The sequence below is a fragment of the Candoia aspera genome, chromosome 4 (genome assembly GCF_035149785.1).
Source record: "Candoia aspera isolate rCanAsp1 chromosome 4, rCanAsp1.hap2, whole genome shotgun sequence".
Lineage (NCBI taxonomy): Eukaryota > Metazoa > Chordata > Lepidosauria > Squamata > Boidae > Candoia > Candoia aspera.
In genome coordinates this window covers 91293549-91302021 of record NC_086156.1, presented here as the reverse complement: position 1 = coordinate 91302021, position 8473 = coordinate 91293549, and the positions used below count along the sequence as shown (strand labels likewise).

The 8473-nt window shown below is 35.9% G+C and overlaps 1 pseudogene; it reads left to right on the top strand.

Moving 5' to 3' along the window:
* Positions 1-3884: 3884 nt before the first annotated feature.
* Positions 3885-4819, top strand: LOC134496613 (olfactory receptor 14I1-like; annotated as a pseudogene).
* The last annotated feature ends 3654 nt before the right edge of the window (positions 4820-8473 follow it).

Below are 8473 nucleotides of genomic sequence, written 5' to 3'. Positions count from 1 at the left end.
TGTTAGTGGGGATGTCCATTATGGTATCCAACATTTCCTGTTCTCCTCCTCCTACCTACCCGATCTTTTACTTAACAAGGAAAAGTAGCTTGTTTGCTCTTTCACAGAAGATACTTTGAAAGTATATGAGCTAAAGCAACCAATGGGCATTTGGGTTTGGACAGGTGAATTGAATTGATTTACTCTGCCTTGGGAAAATAAGTCTGTGATACCAATAAATTTGATCCTCCTTGGATTCCAACTTCACTCAGTTCCAGGGCACAGCCATATTCTTTATACTTATAAAGTTGGTTTGCATTGGATGACAGAGAACAAGGCTCTGGGGATACAAAATGGCATACACAAACACACACACACACACACACACACACTGTATATACTGTTTTGTATCCCCAGAGACTTGTTCTCTGTCATCCAGTCTTTTTCTGTCTGGAGACACAACAGCAGCAAAAAAGAAGGAACAGAGAAAACTTATTTAAATGTCAGGCATAATGACATGATATTTCAGACTAGAACAGGAAATACATGATAAGTTCAAAGAAAAGTGCTAAGAGATTAGGTAAGTTCTTTCTTTGTATACTTTAATGGTAAAAAAAAGAAAAAACAAGCCATTTCTCACTTTCTTAGACTACTTTAATACATCAAACTTCAACATATTTAATTGTTGATCTCATCAACATTAAGAAATTAAAAAGCAACAAACAGTGGAGCAGCTGGGTTTTTTTTTTTCATATTCTGTAACCAAAAGAGGCTCTTTTGTCTTAATTAAAGTAGTCCTGAGAGATTCTATCTTATGAGCAGATACAATCCATGGAAAATTCAAAATATGCTAATTAATTGCAATTCTTGGATATGGATGTGATTTTAAAAGTTATTGTTAAGGTCAGGCATCCAGGATTTCCTGCCACCTTTACTGCCCTTACCATCCAGCAATATCAAAGGGAAAATGTCTTTGCTGAAAATCATTTTCATGTTCTTAAAATGATAACACGTTGAAGATTTCCATCCAGTTCAAGCATAAATCATTAAGCATTTGTTGAGGGGTTACAATTAAAAGGCTAAGTGAAAAAGTGGGGTATGTATACGAAAGTGAAGAATGCAGTCTCATTAGACTCCTTACTTGCGCCTTTCTTTCCTCTCTCTCTCCTTTTCAGCATATTCTTACCTTACACTGACCCTTAAGAACTCAACAATATGGATGTATTCTGAGAATAATGCCCAGATATTAAAATCTGTGGATTAGTTCAAATCTGGACTACTAACATCATTTTGTTAAATTTCCTGTGAAAAAAGCATTGAGAAAACTAAATACAAGCAATTGTATTTCAGTTGCTTGAAATACAATTGCAATTCTTGTCTATAATTTTCTTTTCAATACATATCACATCCCTCTTTCTCCCCACAATAGATATATATTTTATACATACAGTAACTATCTCTAATAGACTTTATCATCAGCACCTTTCTAAAATATATATTTCCTATACAATTTGGCCAGTTATTTTTCCTCTGCAAATTTCCCAAAGGCATGCTTCCTTTGACATACATTCTTTTAGCCAATAAATATTTCAAAACAGATGCTAACAGAATTCATGAAATTCTATGTCCATATAAATAGAAACATTCTTTTAAATCCCTTTTTTATACTGACCTTTCAGTCAAAATATTAAATGCTATAATTGGAGGATCGTAGTATACAAAATATTGGATGATATAGAGTAATAATTAGTTCAGATAGATAGATAGATAGATTAGGTCAGAAGATAAATGGAAAATTTGAACATTACTCTCTTAATAAATAGGTTACATTTCTGGTGTTACAACTCCTTTTTCAGGTATTTGTTTTTAGCTCCTAAACAGAATAAAGCAGGTACCCTGCTAAGATTGCATTTTTCAGAAATTAAGATCCAGGATGATATGATTTATGATATCACCTTAGTCTGCTTTTTACATAATCCTAAACCATTATGGTTTAATGGCTGTGGAGCACCAAAATGGGACAGTGTGCGCTTGGCTTTGTGTGATATGTGGATCAAGACACTGTAATTCAGAAATGTAGGGATATGTTTGGACTAGACCAGTCTGGCTCCTTTAACAACTCATTTTGAAAATAAACCATCATTCACTGTAATTGACTAACCCAGCCAGTATGATCACTGGTGGCATTCGACTGGAAAACAAAGGTATTTTTTTTTTCCTCTTTGGAGGTTTTTAAAATAAGTGTAGAGTGCTCCTTCCCAGACTAGTTAGTTTCACAGTTCACAGTAACACAGCAAGACAATTTTCAATAATTCTCTCTTTGATGATTTATGTCACATGCTTTATTTTTAGAAACCTGGACATGTTTTATGCCTATATGACTTCATCTTGATGATGGGCTTAGGGTGATGAAGACAACTCAGTCAGTATTGTTAAGATGAAGAGGGATTTTGTGTAGTCTTGCATCCTTTCTGATACTTTCCATAGCCAAAAGAGAATTCTGCACTCCATATTATTGAAATAGCTTCAATAGTACATTTCTCACTTGAGATATCACTGATATGGCTGAATGCATCATTCATAGACAGAGATTAGCTATCAGTATTTCCTTCCATTTAAATTTTGTCCAATAGAGAATTTAAAGAAGAAATAATCTATTGAAGTTTTCTTCCTATTGAGAACTTGAATCTTTTTTTAGAAATTCTCTAGCCTCTTTCCCTGAAAACAATGTTGAAATTTTTGCCTGAATAGCCAGCATATGGGGGGAAAATGGAGCAGTGATTAAAGTGAATATTCATAACACCAGAATGATTATTTTATAATCAAATACTATTTAGGTTTTACACTATTCAGCAGGTTATCTTTCTTATCGTCTACATTTCCTGATTACATTATTTTATTCATCAATACTACATAAAAAACATCCAAAACCTTACAAAAGGAAAAAGCTTTTCTTTTACTTTTTTTTAACATAATGTGGTGACCATTACCAGCACTTGCTATGTCCCCATCCTATCACATGTACCTTGAACATACTTTTATTTCAAGTGGAATGAAGATATCAGTATATTTCTTTTATGAAGAAACTTTGTCCTGTTAGCTGGAAAAAAATTGAAAGTGTGGTCATGTGTTTCTACACTCCCAATTTTGTTACGTACGTACGTACATCTATAAGAGCTGTTGACTGTTATAATAAACTTGTCAAATCATTTCAGTTTCCTAGCCAAGTATTCTGAATTATTTGTGTGATGGGTGATGTGTCATTTTCGCTATTTATGTTTTCTGGTGACCGTCTATAATAACCTGTTTATATATTTCATATAAGGAAGGACTAAAATAATTGTCCAAGTTTCCTTCCAAACTATATGTCTGAAAATCCAGTTCCCCTAGAATGGAAAGCCTAACCAATGTTGAATGCTGACTTTCTTGTCTGACTTGGATTTGGGGATAAATATTTTGTATAAGAATAGACTATACTTTTAAGGTATATGCATGCTGTGAAAATGATTTGAAAGAAACTTGGAAGGGGGAAAAGAAGGATATGGCTGCTTTAAGAGACACTTCAAGCTAATGCATAAGCATGAAAAAAGACATGGCTGCTTTAGAGTATACACGACAGTGGCTGTGGACCTGAAATGCCAGAGATCTTCCTACAAATCCCTCTTGAACAGGGCTGCAACTGGGGGAGGGGGGCAAGCAGGCCATGTGCCCCAGGCACTGTGCTGGTGGGGTGCCAAAATGAGCACTGGGGGGGTTCCAAAAAGAGTTCTGGGGGGGCACCGAAATGGGCGCGGAATCCATGTTTGCTCCAGGTGACACAGACCCTAGTTGCGGCCCTGCTCTTGAAGCTTGGAAACGCCTAAGTTTAACGTTTGTTTCTTCTAGATGCTATACCTCTTAACAAAATGGATAATACATCATCTGCTTCTGATTTTCTGCTCCTTGAATTCTCAGCAGTCCGGGAATTACAGATTCTACACTTTCTTCTGTTCCTGATATTATATCTGGCAATTGTATTAGGGAATCTTATAATTATCTCTGCTGTTATTTTTGATGATCATCTCCACACTCCCATGTATTTCTTCCTGATGAACCTGGCCATTCAGGATCTTGGCTCCGTTTCAACTATTATCCCCAAATCCATGAGCAATTCTTTCACGGACACTAGAAACATTTCTTACTCTGGATGTGTGGCTCAGGTTTTCTGTTTTGTGTTCTTTGTTGGATCTGATTTCTTTCTCCTTACTGTCATGGAATGTGATCGGTATGTTGCCATTTGCAATCCACTGCAATATGAAGTGGTGATGAATAGGCAAGCTTGTACACAAATGGTCCTTTGTGTTTGGCTAACTGGAATTTTCTATGGAGCAATGCACACTACAAGTACCTTTGCAGTCCCTTTTTGTTCCAAAGTTGTCAATCAGTTACTAAAGCTATGCTGCTCTGACTCATACCTAGCCGAAATTGCTATTCTGGCAATCAGTGCTATGATAGGGCTGGGTTGTTTCATCTTCGTCATCATAACATATGTGCTGATCTTTACAGCAGTACTGAGAATCCCTTCTGTTCATGGAAGGCAAAAAGCCTTTGCTACCTGCCTTCCACACCTCACTGTATTTTCTACATTTATATTTACTGCGTGGTTTGCCTAGAACCACCTTCTAACACTCCATCTGGTTTGGGTTTGGCATTGACTATGATATATACCTTCATCCCACCTCTGCTGAATCCAGTGATCTACAGCATGAGAAACAAAGAGATCAAGGTTGCCCTTGCAAAATTATTACTTTCAGCATGTTCTTCTATGGAAACCTATTTTAAGTTTATCACATCAAAGTGAGTTTTGCAAAGGCTTAATCACTTTCATATATTTCAGAGAAATCAAAAAATATTTTAATCAGGACATCTCCAAAATTTAGGCAAAACCATGTCCATTGCTCCAGAAAGCAATTGACCCTGATATAAATTGACTCATTGAAAAATAAGCATCAGCTCAGATATTTCTTTTCCCTGATGTAATTTGGAAAAAAAGTATTTAACATTTTGATTCAACTTGAATTATCAGTTTGGATTGAGGTGTCAGTCTAAATCAATTTCAGCCGGCCCACACAGCCCTCCATGAAATCCTAAGAAGCAAAAAAACCCCTTATTCTGATACATCTGTGATGTAGCTCCATTCAATTCTACCATGCCTCTTATTTTTTATTTTTTTATTTATTTATTTTCTATCCCACTTTTTTTATTTTTCTATAAATAACTCAAGCTGGCCAACACACCTCATACTCCTTTCTCCTCCTATTTCCCCCAAAACAGCCACCCTGTGAGGTAAGTTGGGCTGAAAGAGAGTGACTAGCCCAAGGTCACCCAGCAGGCTTTCATGCCTAAGGCAGGACTAGAACTCACAGACTCCTGGTTTCTAGCCCAGCACCTTAACCACTAAACCAATGGAATCTAAGATCCCCATCTCACTTTGTAGAAGGATGAGATAACCTCACCAGGACAATTTGTTCCCTTTCAAATGTTCTTATGGGTAGAAACAGGCATTCTAAAGCTCACATGCTGCCCAGAGTTACCTTTTGTGAGATGAGTGGCCATATAAATTTGATAATAAAATAAAATTAAAAAAAAATAATAATGCAATTTGCAGTTATTCTGGTCTGTGACAGTAATAAAATACTCAATGAATTGATTGATAATTTTTCAGTGCTCACAGTGGAATTATTACAGTACAGGATTTTGTATAGAAAACACCATTTTTTTTCAGAAGCCTTTTTACCCAGGAACAATAATAAATAATAATCAATCTGAGTTACAGACATTCTTAAGGATAACAGATATTAGGGCTGTGCAGTGTTTGAATCTGCAGGGGAAAAGGTGCTTTGGAGAACCTGTTGAAAACTTCTTTAAACCTATGGTGATGGCTACCCACTTGGCTGGCTTCAAAAAGGGATTGGGACAATTCACAGAAGTCATGGGGATTAATGGCTATTAGACTGATCGTAGTATGACTACCTATGTAGGTCATCTGCTAGGAGACTGATGGGCTTCCATAAACAGTTGGTTGGTCACTGGGAGAATAGACTACTGGATGAGATGGGCCAGGTGTCCAATCCACTGCCTATGTTCTTATGTAATCCATTACCTATATAGCCTATAAGGTTACCTATATTGCCTATGTTGTTTATTCGTTTAGTCACTTCTGACTCTTCGTGACTTCATGGACCAGCCCACACCACAGCTTCCTTATATTGCCTATAAGGTTACCTATATTGCCTGTGGCCCCTTAAGAATGATATGAATGTGGGATAGGACATTGAGTAGTCATGGAGAACCACAGACTGTTGGTAAGGACTCATGCAGGATTAGATGGAAGTTGTGCAGATCTTTATGCTAATTTACATTAACCAGCAGAAGTGGTCCAATGCCAAATTTAGGCACAGCCATTCTATGATAGTAAATGTAGCCACAGTTTAGGTTTCCCTACAAGGTTTAAGCATAAATAGTCATCCTGTTTGGGATTAAAAAAAAATAAAAATTCTGTGGTTCTTTTTTGTGTAGTGATTGCTTTGATAGTTCTCTTTTTTTTTAATTTAAAAGGCTAAGTATATGGAGTTACAGAATTAAAATAAAAAAATAAAAATGATCTTTCTTGGACACAGATTACATCCATATTGCTACAAGAAAACATGTAGAAGACTGTAATACAAAATTTCATTGTTGCAATAAAATCTCATTGGAAGAAGTTCCTTGTTCATAGATATTAATCATGGACTCTCCCACGTTCTTCTTAATTAAATATTAAATCTGAATATCAAGGCACAGAAACAGTTTTAACAGAGTACTACAGAGTACAGAGTAGTATCAGCCAGATGTAAATGTTTGTTCCTCAGAGAAAAAGCAACTTTTGCGATAAGCTATGAGTTACTACTGTGTTAACAAACCAGAGTACTATTGAACATAGCATTAAATGTATGAAACGTAAAGTGCACTGAAATGCATACATATTAAATGACTTTTTATTGTGGCAGCATTCTGCTCTTAAAAATATACCAATTAACTACAAACTTAAATTATGTAATTATTTGAAAAGTATTTAATAATATGTCCATAGAAGTTAAGAGGGTAATATGAGAACCTATGAAGAAAGCAAATAAGAGCCACATATTTGGGATATGAAATGAATTGAAATGAAGTGATAACAGTTTTAGAAGATCACTGAAACAGAATCAGTAAATCAGACTAAAGGTTCTCAAATATAACCCAAGGAAGAAAAAGTTTCATAAGGTGTAACACAGCAGTGAGAACTCTGACAATCCATGTACAGCCAGTAATTTTGTTCCAAACTTTCCTATTCATTATCCTTTAATCACCAGCATAAGAAGGGATTACAATGGGAAAGAGAGCACTCCATTTTCTGTCATCCCATCCACACTGAAGGGTTTTGGATTGCTGTAGATATTCTGGGATCCCTCTATCCCTCTCTCTCTCTCTCTCTCTCTCTCTCTCTCTCTCTCTCTATCTATCTATCTATCTATCTATCTATCTATCTATCTATCTATCTTATCACTCCCTTTTTCTGCCACTCTATCTGACTAGCTTTCTCTCTGTCACTGTCCCTGTCCCTGTCAAGGTCCCTGTCCCTATCTAGCTAGATAATGCTCTATACTTTTTGTATGTGTGTTGCAAGCACCACCTTGACTTGTCTGAGTCCACTGTGGGTGTCCCTGGTTTGACTTCTTCACTACCTGATACATGCAGGTAGTTTCCTTCAAAAAATGGGAAACATGATTTTCTCTTTCCACATTCCTCCTCCTCCACCTCTGTCCTAGTCTACTTCTTTGGTATAACCTGGTGATATTTCATCCAGGCATAAGTAGTTTCCAGTATAAACAGTACAGATAATAAAATAAAAAAACTAAATTTGAGTACCTAATGAATTTGTATTTACCAAGAGCTAACGGTTACTAGGAAGGGATTAGCTTTTTTAAGATAAGCCAGCATGAGTGGGTGTTACATGAAATATAATATGGAATTTCTTCTCAAACATTCTGATTATTTTTATCCAAACTATTTGCTCAGTCCCTACTACAGCTGTTCATGTGCAAGTAGTTAGCCAAAAAAACCAAAACCAAAAACAATTATGCATTTGTCGCAAAGACTTTAGAAATTATCTTGTGCTGGACTCACAGGAGTCTGAAAGGCAAGTATAGTACTTGCTGTATAGATCAATTTGGTAAAAAATAATGCTTCTTTTATGATTTAATATATCACGTTCTCATTACTGAATGCTGATAACCAAGGTTATCAGTTCCTGTCCAGTTCTGATTACTGCATCTTTTCCACATTCATACCTCATATAGGATCATAGAGGAACCACTGATCATTATTAAAGAGCTTGAAGAGATCAGGTTAAGCATATAGAACTGAACAAGCGAGAAATACTGTATGCTAAAATTAAGGTTGTAGATAAGTATTTTTTATTTTTTTCTAATAA